Source organism: Balaenoptera physalus, assembly GCF_965194825.1.
Source record: "Balaenoptera physalus genome assembly, chromosome: 16".
In the NCBI taxonomy this organism is placed as follows: Eukaryota; Metazoa; Chordata; class Mammalia; order Artiodactyla; family Balaenopteridae; genus Balaenoptera; species Balaenoptera physalus.
The window spans coordinates 69,294,841-69,311,143 of NC_138898.1; the positions used below are offsets into that span (position 1 = coordinate 69,294,841).

At 45.5% G+C, this 16,303-nt stretch overlaps 1 protein-coding gene across 2 annotated transcripts in view; it reads left to right on the top strand.

Moving 5' to 3' along the window:
• The window catches only part of TMC5 (transmembrane channel like 5), an 82,846-nt gene that overhangs the window by 9,631 nt on the left and 56,912 nt on the right, over window positions 1-16,303 (top strand). Inside the window, exon 5 of one of the 2 annotated variants that reach the window (XM_082430961.1) lies at window positions 4-7,276. The gene's annotated coding sequence lies outside the window, so the exon portion shown is untranslated. Of the gene's footprint in view, window positions 1-3; window positions 7,277-7,568; window positions 13,266-16,303 lie in introns of those variants that run through there. The other variant, XM_082430960.1, reaches the window with a different exon arrangement.

The following is a 16,303-nucleotide window of genomic DNA, read 5'->3' on the forward strand; positions in this document are numbered from 1 at the left end:
CAGGGTCAAGATTTGGGCTGATCAAATCTTTGCAATTTCAGAAAAAGTAAAATACCAGAGTGACCTGTGATCATCAGCATGAAAGAAACAATACGGGCACAGTAGAGAAACTTGTGGGCATCTGATTAAAGAAGCGATCCAGGGCAACAACACCAAAGGGATAAGCCATCTCGTGTGACACCATCTCACCTGGTATCTGAGTCCCTTTAAGAAGAAAGAGTCAAATCCAGATTGTGGGGCATTCCTGCACGGCAGCTGGCCTGGACGTTTCAAAAATGCCAATATCTTGAATGAACACACACTCCCAAATCGGACAAATTAAAGGATTAAAGGATAATAAAGAGGCATGAAAATAAATGCAGTTCCTCCCCAGGTGGGCCTCTCTACAGGGCTGCTTGAGTGTCCTTACGACATGCTAGCTGGCTTCTCCCAGAGCGGGTGATACAAGAGAGAATAAAAGGTCTCTTATGACTTTGCCATTGAGGTAACATACTGTCATTTCCACAACCTTCTACTGGTTTCATAAATCGGCCCTGTTCAGAGCCAGAGGAGAACACACAGGGACGTGAGCATCACAGGAGGAGGATCACGGACGGCCATCGTGGAGGCTGGCTATCACAGCACCTACCTCACAGGGTTGTCATGGGCATCAAATGCATCACCATACGGAAGGGATTCCAGACCAACGCTCTGTATACTGTAAGGGCTCATAAACGTTACCTTTTGTTATTATTGGCCCAGAGGGAAGCGGTTTCACTTTCTTCAGCTACTTCACTGTTATTGTAACCAAAAGTGGGTCCAGCTGCTCACCACTCAAAAACCAATAAAGAGGCAAGGTTGGTGGAAAGGAAAGTTTGCTTTATTTTGGATGCCGGCAACCGGGGGTTTGGGGGAGAAGGTGGACTCCTGTCCAAAGGCTGACTCCCCCTCGCTGACAATCAGTGGGCAAGAGCTTTTATAGGTGGAGGGAGGGGGCTCCACGCAGAAACAGCACAGCCAGCTCTGACAGTCATGTTGAAATTGGTCCTGCGGTGGTCTGACCAGCATCATCTTGATTGTTCTAAGTACAGGTAATCTTCTTCAGTTCCAGGGTCGGTTTGTTCCCATTTCTTTGAGGCCAATTCTCGGAATCGTGGCAGCTTATGTCATGGCTACAGTCTGGTCATCACGGACTGGTCAAGTTAACTGCTTCTACCTGGTGGAGGTTTCAGTATCTACAAGACAGCTCACAGGATAAGGATCAGAATATTATCTAAAACCCTTGAGAAGGAACTAAAGGTCCATGACTTTGCTTACTGACTAAACTATTATTGTTTTGTCCTGTATGATTGCTTTTCTTTGCTTCTGCATTTTCTCACTTCCCTGATTAAGCTTATTCTTTGGCTAAAGTTTTTCCACAGACAAAAGGCAGGCTGGGGACATGAAGGGCAAGGACCATAGGGTCCTGCTATGTTTCATTACCATTTAAAAAATTTTTTTTAAATTTTAAATTTTAAAAAAATATTTATTTATTTATTTAGGCTGCGCTGGGTCTTAGTTGCGGCATGCCTGCGGGATCTAGTTCCCCAACCAGGGATCCAACCTGGGCCCCCTGCATTGGGAACGCAGAGTCTTACCCACTGGACCACCAGGGAAGTTCCCTCATTACCATTTTTAAGATAATAATCTTTTGATATTTAATTTAGGATGCCCCTCAGAATCACGTGGATTTTCAGCTTAATATTGCCTTTTAAAATAATTTTCATTGTCTTCTGAATTTATGAAAATAATAATGCTTGTTCAACTTTTCAGAAATATGTATAAACATGCTTGTTTCCAATGACACAGAAACAAGAATAAAAACTAACATCCCTCTTAATACTCTGTCCTGTTTCCCTCTCCAGCAGTAACCACTTTTAAGCTTATGTTCTTCTGACCACTTTACCTTAACTTACAGACATGTTATGCTGATATTTAATAAATGCGATTCTAGCGTATGTGTAAGTCAGTGGTTTAGAAACTGGTGGAACAGTTTATCTTGGGAATCATGCCTGTTATGTCAGTGCATTTAGAGGTCAGTCAGCCTCCAGTACCATCCTACTCCCCAGTGCCTGATCATTGGGGGATTTTTTTCCAGGTGTTGAGGGGATATTTTCGTAATTTGTGATTCCGTGTGGGATGGAATAATGGAATTGTGACAAAGTTTGATCCCAAATAAGTCACTTGGCTTGACTCCATTTCAAGGCTACATTGCGAAATTGGGGAAAGTCTGCAAGCTCCAAGGAGTCGAACGCTGGCTCTGATGTTTGCTAGTGGTGTGTCTTTGGGCAAGTTTCGTTTTTCTTTGTTTGTATTACTTTCTATCCCTCAGTCTCCATATTTGTAAAGCTACCTCATGGAGACGTTAAATGAGGTCATACATGACGTCAAGTGCCGGGTGGGCTCCCAGCCCGAGGTACTTAGTATAGGTTGGTACCCTTTCCGGACGCAGCACCTTCCGGACAGACTTCAGGAACTTCCCACAAGGGGGCGCAGGTGAGCGGGTGTGAGAGGATCTGATCTCAGCCTTTGGGCTGAGCGCAGTCCCTGCTTCTGGACGCTCCGGGGCTACGTTTGTATTCATTTGCAAGCATCCTTGCAGTGTGTAAACACCATCCTCTCAGGAGATGGCAGAATAAAATCATGTCTTGGATATAATGAGGGCTCCAGGGGGTGGCAACGGCTCTGCTTTGCCCCTGGGGAGCCTGCCTTCTGGTTCCTATGGAAGTTTCACAGCTACTCTTCCCAAAGCATTGAGTCAAATCCCTTTTGTGACCAGGAGCCTTAGTTTCACCACCTTTAAAATAGATGGTGTCATACTTTCCAGTCCCTCCCCATCAGGTTAGCTGAAGAAATCTGGGTACAGTTGGGGGCAACTCAAAAAAGTACTTGAATGGACACAAAGTAACATGCTTACATTTAAAAAAACTGGCTAATGGTAACATTCCAGATCTCATCTCAGTTCAACCCTTAGAACAACCCTGTGAGGTAGGTACTATTATTAGCCCGTTTGACGATTGAGAAAATGGAGGCACAAAGAGGGTTAGCGACTTTCCCAATGTCATACAGCTAGGGAGTGGTGGAGGCAAGTTTCAAAGTCTTTCCTAGCCAAACTGCACAGCTTGCATGTCTAACACAGCCTTTCTGCTTGAGATAAAGACACCTTTGTCAGAGTCAGAAGATGTAGTTGAATTATAGTTCTTTTACCACAGTAAATTGGTCCTGGGCAAATCCCCTGGTTTTATTTATTTTTCCATCAGAAATTGGGGTCTGGACAATTCCACTCCTGGGTATATATCTCAAAAGCAAAAACACTAATTTGAGAAGATACATGCACCCCAGTGTTCATAGCAGCATTATTTATAATTGCCAAGCTATAGAAGCAACCTAAGTGTCCATCAACAGATGAATAGATAAAGATGTGAGATATATATACACATACACCCAATGGAATACTACTCAGCCATAAAAAAAATGAAATTTTGCCATTGGTGGCAACGTGGATAGACTTGGAGGACATTATGCTAAGTGAAGTAAGTCAGACAGAGAAAGACAAATACTGTATGATATCACTTATATGTGGAACCTAAAAAATACAACAAGCTAGTGAATATAATACAAAAGAAGCAGACTCACAGACATAGAGAACAAACTAGTGGTTACCAGTGGGGAGAAGGAAGTGGGGAGAGGGAAGTGGGGAGGGGAAAGATAGGGGTAGGGGAGCAAGAGGTACAAACTATTAGGTATAAAATAAGCTTTAAGGCTCTACTGTACAACATGGGGAATATAGCCAATATTTTATAATAACTATAAATGAAGTATAACCTTTAAAAATTGTGAATCACTGTATTGTACTTCTGTAACTTATATAATATTGTACAGCAAATATACATCAATTAAAAATAAAGAAAAAAAAGAAACTGGGCCCTGGGGGTAGTGTGACTCTTCAGTCCCCTAATATCCCTCTCATGGGGTTGTGTAGGTATCAAGTGTGATAAAGGGTGTGAAAGCTCTTTGCAAACTGTAAAGCGATGTACACACGTGTAAGGGGCATGCTGACAAAGTTGAAGATGATGACGGTGAGGAAACAGTCATGGGCTGCAGGGTCCTCATTGAATTTGTGGGCTGGTTTATTTCCTTCTCCTGTCTTACTCTCAGCCCCAGTGACTGTATTCATTCAGTGAATACCAAGTGCCTACGACATGCCCGGCTCTGTCCTGGGTACTGGAGATTCATGAGAGAACAGAGCAGATGAAAGCTCCTGCCCTCAAGAAGCTTACATTCTAGTGGAGGGAGGCAGACAAGATACACACACCCCTATAATGTGCCAGGAGGAGACGAGTGCTTTGGGAAAAAATAAGCAGGGAAAAGATAAGGTGGTAGGTCCTGTTATTGTCCCTGTTTTACAGATGAGGAAACTGAGGCACAGAGATTAAGTAACTTGCCCAAGGTTATGACGCTCGTAAGGATACAGCAGAGCTGGAATTTAAACCCAAGTAGTCTGGTTCAGAATCCCTGTGCTTAACATTTACTTTAATTAAGTGATTAACTAAGTGAATTAATTTTCAGTACATGTTGGCTGTTATTGTTGTCATTATCATTGATTCTTTCACCAAGCAAGAAAGTTCGACAGAACTGCACTATATAAAATAAATTCAGACTCATCATGTGACCTGTTGCCTGGGGTCTTTACATGGGCTGCTCCCTCTGCACGTGCTCCCCTGCTCCCCTGTTTAACTCTGACTCCAAGTTAACTAACTGAACTATCACTTTCTTATGGAAGTCTTCCCTGACACCCAGTAAACCCCTCCAATTATAAATTCTTACAGCACCCTCCTTGCTTGCAATAATCACAGTTGCATTTACATCATCATATAGTTTTTTAGATTGTGGTAAAACACAACATTAAATTTGCCATCTTAACCATTTTAAAGTGTATAGTTCAGTAATGTTAAGTATATTCACATTGTTTTGCAACAGATTTCTGGAACTTTTTCATCTTGTGAAATTGAAAGTCTATACCCGCCAAACGCTGATTCCCCCTCTCCCCTCCCCCCTCCTCCCAGCCCTTTCTACTTTGTTTCTATGATTTTGACTACTTCAGATACTTCATGTGAGTGGAATGATACACTATTCGCCCTTTTGTAACTGGTTTATTTCACTCAGCATAATGTCCTCCAGGTTCATCTATGTTGTAGCATGTATGATATTGAATATAGTTCCCTCCTTTTTTAAGGTTGCATAATATTCCATTGTGTGTATATACCACATTTTTTTTATCCATTCATCTGTTGGTAGACATTTGGGTTGCTTCTACCTCTTGGCTATTGTGAATAATGCTGCAGTGAACATGGGTATGCAAATACCTCTTTGACATCCTGCCTTGAATTCTTTTAGATGTATACCCAGACGTGAGATTGCTGGATCATGTGGTAGTTGTACTTTTAATTTTTTAAGGAACTTCCATACTGGTTTCCATAATGGCTGCTTGGCTGCACCATTTAACATTCTCACTAACAGTGCACAAGGGTTTTTTGATTTCTCTACATCCTCACCAACACTTGTTATTTTCTTTTTCTTCTTCTCCTTCTTGTTCTTCTTGTTCTTCTTGTTCTTGTTCTTCTTCTTCTTCTTTCTTCTTCTTTTTTTCTTTTGATAGTGGCCATCCTAATGGATATGAGGTGATATCTCATGGTGGTTTTGATGTGCATTTCTTAATGATTAGCGATGTTGAGCATCTTTTCATGTGATCGTTGGCCACTTGTATATCTTCTTCAAAGAAATGTCTGTTCAATCCTTTGCCCATTTTAAATCTGGTTGTTTGTTTTTTGCTGTGGTGGTGATGGTTGAGTTGTAGGAGTTCTTTATATGTTCTGGATATTAACTCTTTATCACAGATATGATTTGCAGATACTTCCCCCACTTCCTTAGGTTACCTTTTCTAGTCAATGTGCATTTTGTTTAACAGACCTCTCTCACCTGGCCTGACAGTCAGCTCTATGAGGCCACTGGCAGCATCTGTCTTGCTCCCTACTCTATTCCCCCGGTGTCTGGTTGCTGGAGGAGGTCATGGAAAGGACATGACCACTAGATGACCAGACAGCTGGACCCAGCAATTGGAGGCTTCTCACCCCCCCACCTCCCTGACCACCCCTGCCGCCGTCCTGGGAATGTACATTCTGCCCACCCTTCCCACAGTGGGAGCTGGTTTCCAGAAGGCAACCTTGACAGAGTAAGGTGCTGTTGAGACCATCTGGACAGTGCACCTGACTGAACCCCTTTAAGGCTTCTCTGTATGTTAAGATTCTGGCGGGTGCCAGCAGAGATCTTGCAGCACCCAAGACAAGCCTTGTAGGTAGGTTCTCTTGCTCGTTAGACTTGCCACCTACCAATCTGGAGTGACCTGCCTGTTTCTCTGGCCTCTTCTTGCCCTCTGTGTACTAGGACCAATTTCAGATTTCACCCCGGAAGCTCCCGAGTTTGTGAACCAACACAAGCTTCATGCTTGGTACATAGTAGATTTTCCCCAAATGTTTCCCAGAGGAAATAAGAAAGGGCTGAATAAATTCTAGAACGGAGAACTGGGAGAGGTTATTTGGGAACACCCTATGGGTTCCTGCCCAAGATCAGCACTATCCAATAGAAATATAATAGGAGACACATCATTTTAAATGTTCTAGTAGCTGTGTTTTAGAAAAGGAGAAACAGGTGAGATTAATAATAATTTCATTTAAAAAACTATATCCAAAATATTATCATTTTAACATTCAATTTAACACTTGTTAATGAGTTTTTTTAAAACTCTTTTTGGTCCTAATTCTTAAACACATCTCAGTCTTTGGAGCCACAATTTCAAGTGTTCAATAACCACATGTGGCTAGTGGCCAACGTTTTGGAGAGCGCAGCCCTAGTCCGCGCGCCCTCCGGGTCCCCTGGGTGCCCGCAGCACCCAAGCCGTTGTGCAGCATCTGGTGGGCGCTCTGTAAGGTTTGATCAATGGAAGCAAAGAATGAATGCAGACTCGAGGTTAATGAATAGAGGTCTCGGACGCCAACAGGTGTGCTAACCCAGCACTCGCAAGAACCTGGCTCGATTCCACGAAAAAAGCAATCGGCCCTGCAGGCAGGAAGTCCGGCGCGGGTACAGGGACGCGCCTTCTACCGGCTGCCAGGCCCAGTGTCGCCGACGCTCCTCGCGGGTGAGCCAACCGGGCGGCGGCCGGAGCGCCAGGCGCAGGGGACGCGAACTTCGGTGGGAGGTGAGGCGGCCTCGCCAGGACGCGGGGCGGGCGCTGGGGCTGCCTTGCCAGGTATCCGCCGAGTTGGGCGACGTGGAGGAGCCCCCTGCCTCACTCCGAGAGGGGGTCGATGGGCAGAACAAGGCGCCCCAGCGGGGCGTGTCCCCAACGCGGGTCTGCAGCGGGGTGGCCCCGGGTGGCAGCCTTGGCGGGGAGCCGGGAGCGAGCTGGGGTGGGCTACGAGAAATGGGGAGAGAACCATTCGGGGGCGGGAATCGGGGGGTGGGGGGATCGAGACAGTGGCTCCAGCTCCAGGCAGCCGCGCGCGGACCTCCGAGGTAGGAAAGTTTCCCAGGTGTGCGCGCCAGCTGCCGCCTCGGGCAGCCCTCCCCCGCGGCTGAAGGAAGGAAAGGATAATCGCATCCAGTTATCTGGCGCTCACTCAACCTTGCCGGACCGGAGAGCTTCTCTCCGCGCCGCGATGGGGGTCGGAGAGCGGGCTACGGAATCACACCGTTTAAGCGCTGTGCGCCTTTAGTTAAATTACTTACCCTCTCTGAGCGCCAGTTTCTACCTCTGTAAAAAAAGAGGTTAAAAATAGGACGTCCCTCCTAGGGTTTCTGTGAGCCTTTTGTGTGCTGGGAACCCAAGAAGTGCTTCCTAAATGTTAGACTTGGTTATTTCCCCTTGGGATAATCTCGTGAGATAGGGTCTCCTGGTCCCATTTTCCCATGAGGAGATTCGGGCTCAGACAGATTCAGTAACTTGCCACAGCAATTAGATGGAAATAGCTGGATGTGAAACCAGGAAGTCGAACTCCAGAGACTGGACTTTAACGTCTAATCCAGGTTCCCTACTTCCTAGAAGGATGAAGAGAGGGTGGGGATAAACTGCTTCTGAGACCCCTTCTCCCTATCTGGAAAATGGGTATAATATTGATAGTACCTAACCTATGGGGTTATTGTGAGGATTAACTGAGCTAACATGTAAGTGCCTCCCTGCTAAAGTGTGCATGCCACAAGTGTAGGATTTTTTTCCCCCTGTTTTTTTTTTAAAGGATTTTTATCATCCTTATTTTGCTTTTCTAAAGTCTAAGTTTGTTTTTTTTAATTTTTATTCATTTATTTATTTATTTATTTATTTATTTTTGGCTGTGTTGGGTCTTCGTTTCTGTGCGAGGGCTTTCTCTAGATGTGGCGAGCGGGGGCCACTCTTCATCGCGGTGCGCGGGCCTCTCACTGTCGCGGCCTCTCTTGTTGCGGAGCACAGGCTCCAGACGCGCAGGCTCAGTTGGTGTGGCTCACGGGCCCAGTTGCTCCGCGGCATGGGGGATCTTCCCAGACCAGGGCTCAAACCAGTGTCCCTTGCATTGGGAGGCAGACTCTCAACCACTGCGCCACCAGGGAAGCCCCATTTCCCCCCCGTTTTGTTTGCAGATACATCCCTAGTGCCTGGCACATAGTAGATGCTAAATAAATATTTGTCAAATGAGTAAGGAACACATATTACTTTTTATCCTTTACAACAATCCTTGCTACTCCCATACTACTGATGAGGGGACTGAGCTTCAGAGAGGTTAGGTAACTTTGGGGGATGTCACACCGGGGGCTGGTAGAGGAGTCAATATTTGAACCAAGGTCTGTTTGATCATAAGGTCTGCGTAGTTCTGATGCCCGATCCAGGTTCCATCACTTTCCAATACGGGGAGTGTGGCAAGTTATTTAACTCTTCTGTGTCTCAGTTTCCTTATTCATAAAATAGGGACAATGACAGTACCTACCCCATATAGCTTTTGTCTGGATTAAATAAAGATAAAGCTCTCAGAGCAGTGCCTGACACTTTGCAGCTACTCAATAAACCTCGGCTACAGTAAATGCTATGTCTGCCCACTAGAGAGTGGAGGGGATGGCACAGCAGGCGTGTCTGATTAGGGAGAGGGCAAGTGGGGGAAGGGGGGAGGAGGTGACCAAGGAGCTTTCCTGCCTTCTGTGCAGTCCACAGAACCAGGCCCCTGTTTGCCCTCTGGAATATTCCTGAGAAGCCCCCATGCTCAGTGCAGAGGGAGGGTTGTCACTTGACATCCTGCTCTCCATCTAGTGTACAAGGAGGCTGTCTTGAGGACCTGCTACCTTTTTGTTATACAGAGGAGGCCCTGAGTCCTCTCTGCTTCAGCTGATTCCCCATTGCAGCAGATGGGCTTTTGGGAGGAGGATTTCAGGAAGCAAGAACAGTTATATGGTGGTTATTCTAATTAGACCTGCATTCAAATATCATCTCGAAAGTAATACCCAGCTCTGGGACTTTGGCAAATCGCATTGTGAGCCTCAGTTCCCTCATCTGTGGAATGGGCACAATAATAGGGCCTCACAAGTGTTGTTAGAAGGATAATCTGAACTGTCTCGAAAGCATTTGGCACAGTGTCTGGCACATGATAAATGGCAGCCCTTGTTCATATTATGGATGTGTGATGCTCTTTTCTATTCCTGGCCTTAGGATCTGTTGATGTGCAGGTAAAACTCTCCAAGGAGGATTAAGTAAAGTGTCCTTTCCTCAAACCCCTTCTCATGTAGAGAGTCTCATTCTGGGATCTCCACCTGTCAAATCCTTGAAGAGCTTTTGTATTCTGATAGGGCAAGTGCTACCCGTAAGTGTTCCAGGGCAGTTTCTGGGGACAGTAAAGCTGGCATATGATGGGAAGAGCACCGTGCTCTCTGCTTGGGGAACTCCATCCTTTGATGTGTGCACCTGGTAGGGGTAGGGATCCTAGCCTTTTGGTATAATGAGTCGTTAACATTTGTCCTGCTTGTTCTGTGCCAGGCATTGTGGTACGCCCCAGCTCTGGTCATCTATGGAACCTGGGCTCCAAAGCCAGATTGCCTGGGTTCCAGTCCTACCTCTGCCACTTCCTAGCTCTGCGAACTTGGGCCAAGTTACTTGACCTCTCTGTACTTCAAATGATTCATCTGTAAAATGGGATGATTGTAATATACGTAACTCACAGGGCTGCCATGAGGATTAAATACAATCAACACATATATGATGATAAGAACAATATAATAATAAACATTAGTTACTTATATAGTTATAATTATCTCCATTTTATAGCCAAGGAAACTGAGGGAGATTAATAAACAGCCCGATGACACAGAGCTATCCTTTCTTCTCAAAACTGTCCATTTATTTCCATTTCCACTGCCATCATCTTAATTCATGCCTCCCTCTTGCCATGTCCAATTCCCTCATCTGCCCCTTTCTGGAATCCCTGCTTCCTGTGTCTGGGGTCGCAGTATCTGCTCCTTCCAGAAGGTTCTCCCTCTCTCTCTCTCTCTCACAAAACTCTAGGTGTTTCCTAGAGGCTTTGGAAATAGTTCTTTTTCTTTTACTCTTCCTGTCGTTTTATCTGATAACAAATGTAATACATAACAAAAAATACATAATTTTTAAAATTTGTGCCTCCTAAAAATATTTGCATAGGAGGTGAGAAACTCTCTGTGATTTCATCCCCTAGTGATAATCATTGTTTAGAGTTTCATGTATGTTTCTTTAGGTTTCTCTCCCTCCCACTGCATATGCTAAATTCATATAGGTCACTTTTACTGGTCTTAAGAAAAAATGGGATCGTACCTTACAAACTGTGTGCAATTCACAGCAGAAAATTTTCAAATTTTAATATATTTTTTGAGTGTTGTACTTCCACATGGTAGAAAATCCAAAAGACATCGAAGCAAATATTGAAAAATCTCTCCCTCCATATCTATCCCCAGCCACCCAGTTCCTCACTCCAGAAGCAACCACGAGTGCCAATTTACAGTCTGCTTGCAGACAAAGCAGGAAACATATAATTACGTTTTATAGGGCAGAATATATGTGTTATAAACCACAAGACGTAAAAATATGGTAGAGTTTCTAGAAGTGGGGAAACTGAGGAGGAGAAGAGTTTATTAGAGGGAGATGAGATGATGAGGCACTCCTCTGCTTGTCTCATGCAGTGGGGAATTGGGAGATGCCACCCCCAGTCCATGCGGCATCACAGCCTTCACAGCAGCGTCTCTCAACCAGGGCAAGTTTTACCTCCCGGGGACATTTACTCATTCTCAGCTTGCGGGGGTAGTGATGAGGAGTGTCCTACTGGCATTCACTGAACAGAAGTCAGGGAAGCTGCTAAACATCCTACAATACCCAGGAAAGACGCCACGACAGAGAACGATCTGACCCAAATGTCCATAGTGCTGGGACTGAGACACCCTGACTTATACTTACAAAAGAATTACTCATCTGTCCTTTTGCCTCGGACTCCAATTTGGCTCAGCTCCCTACTGCCTGGCAGGCAGGACCCCTGAGTCACATGCTGCCAGGTACTGTCATCTCGCCCCAGGAGTGACATCTTCCTGGGGATCACCACCTATCTCCTCTCTTTTTCCTTGATCAGACAATCTGTAAAGCAAGTCTCTGTCTAAACAGGAGAAAAGGGACTTCCCTGGTGGCACAGTGGTTAAGGATCCGCCTGCCAATGCAGGGGACACGGATTCAATCCCTGCTCCGGGAAGATCCCACATGCCGCGGAGCAACTAAGCCCGTGCGCCACAACTACTGAGCCTGCGCTCTAGAGCCCTCGCGCCGCAACCACTGAGCCCACGTGCTGCAACTACTGAAGCCCGCAGGCCTAGAGCTCGTGCTCCGCAACAAAGAGTAGGGCCTGCTCACCACAACTAGAGAAAGCCCGTGTGCAGCAACGGAGACCCAACGCAGCCAAAAATTTTTTAAAAATAAAATAAACAGGAGAATATTTTCCTTGCCTTTGGAGAGCCACTATTTTGTATTTATTGGGGGGCCGTTAATAACACATCAAATGTTGGGACCAGTAACTATGGTCCCCCAATTCTTCTTGTGAATTATAGAATAGGACTTTTTTTTCTTTTAAATGCTATCCACCCAGAGTCAGATGCCATAGGAAACTTGTTTGTTTTGGCATTTGTAAAAATTCCAGCCCTGGATCATCTACTTCTGTCTTTCTTTCCATATGAATACTCTCGCTCCTAGACATGACCCTCTCCTGGAGGATTAGCATTCCTGTGGCTAGGGTTTCTCTCTGGGAACTTCTGGGAACCTTAGGTAGCTGTTAATAACCTGACCATTAAAATGGTCCAAGCTTTCTCAGAGGTTAACCCATTTAGGTCTAACCAGCACTTTTCAGGAGGTCGAGTATATTGTCCCCATTTTGCAGGTAAGACGGGGGAAATTGAGGTTCAGAGGGATAGACTTGGTTCAGGGGTGTAGAGTCATAAAGTGCTGGAGTCAGGATTTGATTCAAGTCAGCCTTGAGTGTGGGCTGGTTCCACACTATCCTTTGTCCCTGCAAGACAGGCCATCATAATTATGAAGTTAAACCTGTAAAGTCTGAATATTGCCCCAGGGGCTGAATCTGCAGGACAAAGTGGCCAGTGCCTGAGGGCGTCTAGTGGAGCATTCCATTCCAGAATGGCTTTGTTGTAAAAATGAAAAGCTAAGCTTTCTGGGGTGGGGGAAAAACCTAACCTTACTAACTTCCTTATGGTGTCCAAGAAGTAAAATAACCTTTAGTAAGAACTTTGATCTTTTTATTACACTAATGCTGAAAGAACATTGATGAGAGGGTGGGGCTGAGGTTCAGGAAGAAATAAATACACAATGTGGGCCCTGAGTTAGGGCTTTTTTTCCCCCTCAAACCCAGCACACAGAGGCCATGGTGCAGCCATGAAGTTGTGCGTCAAGGACTGATCTGCATTTAATGGGTGAGACCCCGTTATTCATTGGCCAACAAGGGGAGAGATGATAACCAGGGTGGCATAAAACTGCCACTGGGCTGGTAAACGTCCCCTCCCTGGGATCCCAGAGGCATGACCAAGAGAGCAAGCAGGGCTGTGTTTAAGGCAGAAAAAGATGGGCCTTATGGCTTAGTAAGAAAAGAGGACCCACTGTCTCTGCAGAGTGGAGAGGAAATGCCGGCATATTCCTACAGGATGGGGAGCAGGTAAGAGAGGACGCTTTGAAGGAGGGTTGGGGAGGGGGTCACACAAATGATGGAGAACCCTTGGGAATGAGTCATGGGAGGAGACCAAAACTGGGGCTGTCCTGTTGCTTAGCACCAGATGCTATGTACAGAATAAATGCACAATAAATATTTGTTAGAGGAAAGAATGACTATGGGGAAGTGGGAGGCAAATGAGTATGTTGGCTATAAGAGAAGGCTCTAGAGCTGTCTGCCTGAGCTGGAATCTGGGCTTCCGAGGTCCTCACCGTGAGACTCTGGGTGAGTTGGACCTTTCTGGCTTCAGATTGCTTGTCTGTAGAATGAGTAGTGTGCTAAGAGCTCCCACACCCACGAGAGGTTATCAGGGGTAATCAGAAAATATGGTGCACTGTCAGTACTCAATAAATGTTACCTCTTTCTCCTCTTCCTTCTCATCCTTCTCTTCTTCCTCTGGTAGCAATGATGGTGATGATGATGATGATGATGATTAAAGTTCAGGCAGGGAGGGAAGAGTTTGAATTCCATTCTGTGTGACCTTGGGCAAATTACTTAACCTCTCTGGGCCTCAATGTAATCATCATAAAGTAGGGATAATAATACGTCTCCATAAATCTGCTTGAGGATTCAATTCCTAATGCATGTGAAGGGTATAGCAGTGGTGCCTGGTGCTCAGTTAAGCTCTCAACAAATGGTGCTGTCTTTATGCTTATCATTAGCTACTGTTGTTGTTTGACTAGATTCCTTCCTCACTGAAAAGGGGAAAAGGAACTCCAGCGGAGCTGGATGTCAAGCAGTGGGGTTTAGAGTCCTATTTTGCCAGGAAGAGTCCTCTCCTCAGAGGCTGGGCGAGGTAATCACATGATGTATCACGTTTGACAAGAGCTCCTGGAATTCAGTAAGGGGAGATTGGACTATATTACTGCTTAGGTTATTTCCAGCAGCCTAAGGTTCAATGTTCCCAGAGATAAACCCATGCTGACGAAATGCTAATCATTAGGCAGGGTCATTTCTAGGAAAGACACTCTATTCGTAGGGAAAGGAATAAGAGACTGGGTAAGATTTCTGGATTTTTACAAGCCCAAACAAGTTCCGCTTTCTATGGCATTTGAATCTGGGGGAGTGGCATTTAATAAAAGAGAAGGAAGGCCTATTTCTATAATTCATAGGAAGAACTGGGGACCATAGTTACTGCTACCAACATTTCCTGTATTTGCATCCCCAATAAATACAAAATAGTGACTTTCCAAAAGACAGGCAGAATTTTCTCCTATGGTAGAGACTTGACTTATAAGTTGTCTGATCAGAGGAAAGGCCTTAAAATGAGAGGAGAGGGACTTCCCTGGTGACGCAGTGGTTGGTAATCCACCTGCCAATGCAGGGGCCACGGGTTCGATCCCTGGTCCGGGAGGATCCCACATACCGCAGCACAACTAAGCCCCTTGCCACAACTACTGAGCCTGCGCTCTAGAGCCTATGAGCCACAACTACTGAAGCCCACGCGCCTAGAGCCCGTGCTCCGCAACAAGAAAAGCCACCGCAATGAGAAGCTCGTGCACCGCAACGAAGAGTAGCCCCCGGCGCTGCAACTAGAGAAAAACCCGCGCACAGCAAAGAAAAACCCAACGCAGCCAAAAATAAATAAAAATAAATAAATTTATATTAAAAAAAAATGAGAGGAGAGAGGCGGTGATCTCCTGGAAGATGGCTTTCTTTGCCCCCAGAACTGTCACTCCTGGGGTGAGATGATGGTACCTGGCCGCATGTGACTCAGGGAACACCTAGATTTTGGGGTCCTGCCTGCCAGGCAGTATGGAGCTGAGCCAAACTGGAGCTAGAGGACAAGTTAGTAATCCCGACCTGTCTTTATTGAAAATGCTGATATTTGGTTCATCATGGATTTTTGCATTTTTACTTTAAAAAATATTGCATTAAAATATTATTGATCTTGGGACTTCCCTGGTGGCACAGTGGTTAAGAATCCGCCTGCCAATGCAGGGGACACGGGTTGGAGCCCTGGTCCGGGAAGATCCCACCTGCCGCGGAACAACTAAGCCCGTGTGCCACAACTACTGAGCCTGCGCTCTAGAGCCCGCGAGCCCAAACGACTGAGCCCGTGTGCCACAACCACTGAAACCCACTTACCTAGAGCCCGTGCTCCACAACAAGAGAAGCCACCGCAATGAGAAGCCCACACACCGCAACGAAGAGTAGCCCCCGCTCGCCGCAACTAGAGAAAGCCCGCGCACAGCAACGAAGACCCAATGCAGCCAAAAATTAAAAAAAATAAATGTATATAAAAAAAATTATTGATCTTGATTACTAGGATTTTTGGCACCCCTGAAGTTTGCCTTCCGGGCCAGGACCCTACTCTTGGCCCTGCTGCAAATAGCACCGAATTTAGACACTTAATTTCGTACTTACCCACATGGGCAAAAAGATGACTGTATTCAAGATGTGAATGTTGGACAAGCAAGCTGAAAAAGAGAGAATTCTCTTCCCTGAGAGGAAGGGGCATTTATGATACTGTACTCCACTCCTTATTGGCTGTGTTTCCTGGCCAAGTTACTCAGCCTCTCTGTGCTTTCATGTCCTTCTCTGTAGAATAAGGATAATAATAACACCTATTACTAAGGCTATGATAGGGATTTAATAGGTTAACACCTGTCAAGTTCTCATAACAGCGTCTGGCATATATATATTTGTTGTTTTGTTATCATTGGTTTCAGTTTCTCTTTTCCTGTCTGCAAATCTGGAATAATAATACTTAGATTGTGTTATATAATGTTTGTTTGAATAGGCATTGTAATAGGACTGTTATATTATAAGGCTCTGAATTAGTCTGATGAAGAACTAAGCTTCTAGTCCCAAAGGTCGATCCAGAAAGGGAGTTGTTTTTCTTCTAAACAAGGGAGGCTTGACACAGACCCAGAATCACAGAATGTGGATAAAGCTCAACCTGGCTTTACTGGCCCCTCCTGCCTTTCTGAGACCCAGTGGTAAAGAAAGGGGAGGATCCCCAGCCCCGGGGGGAGTGAGGG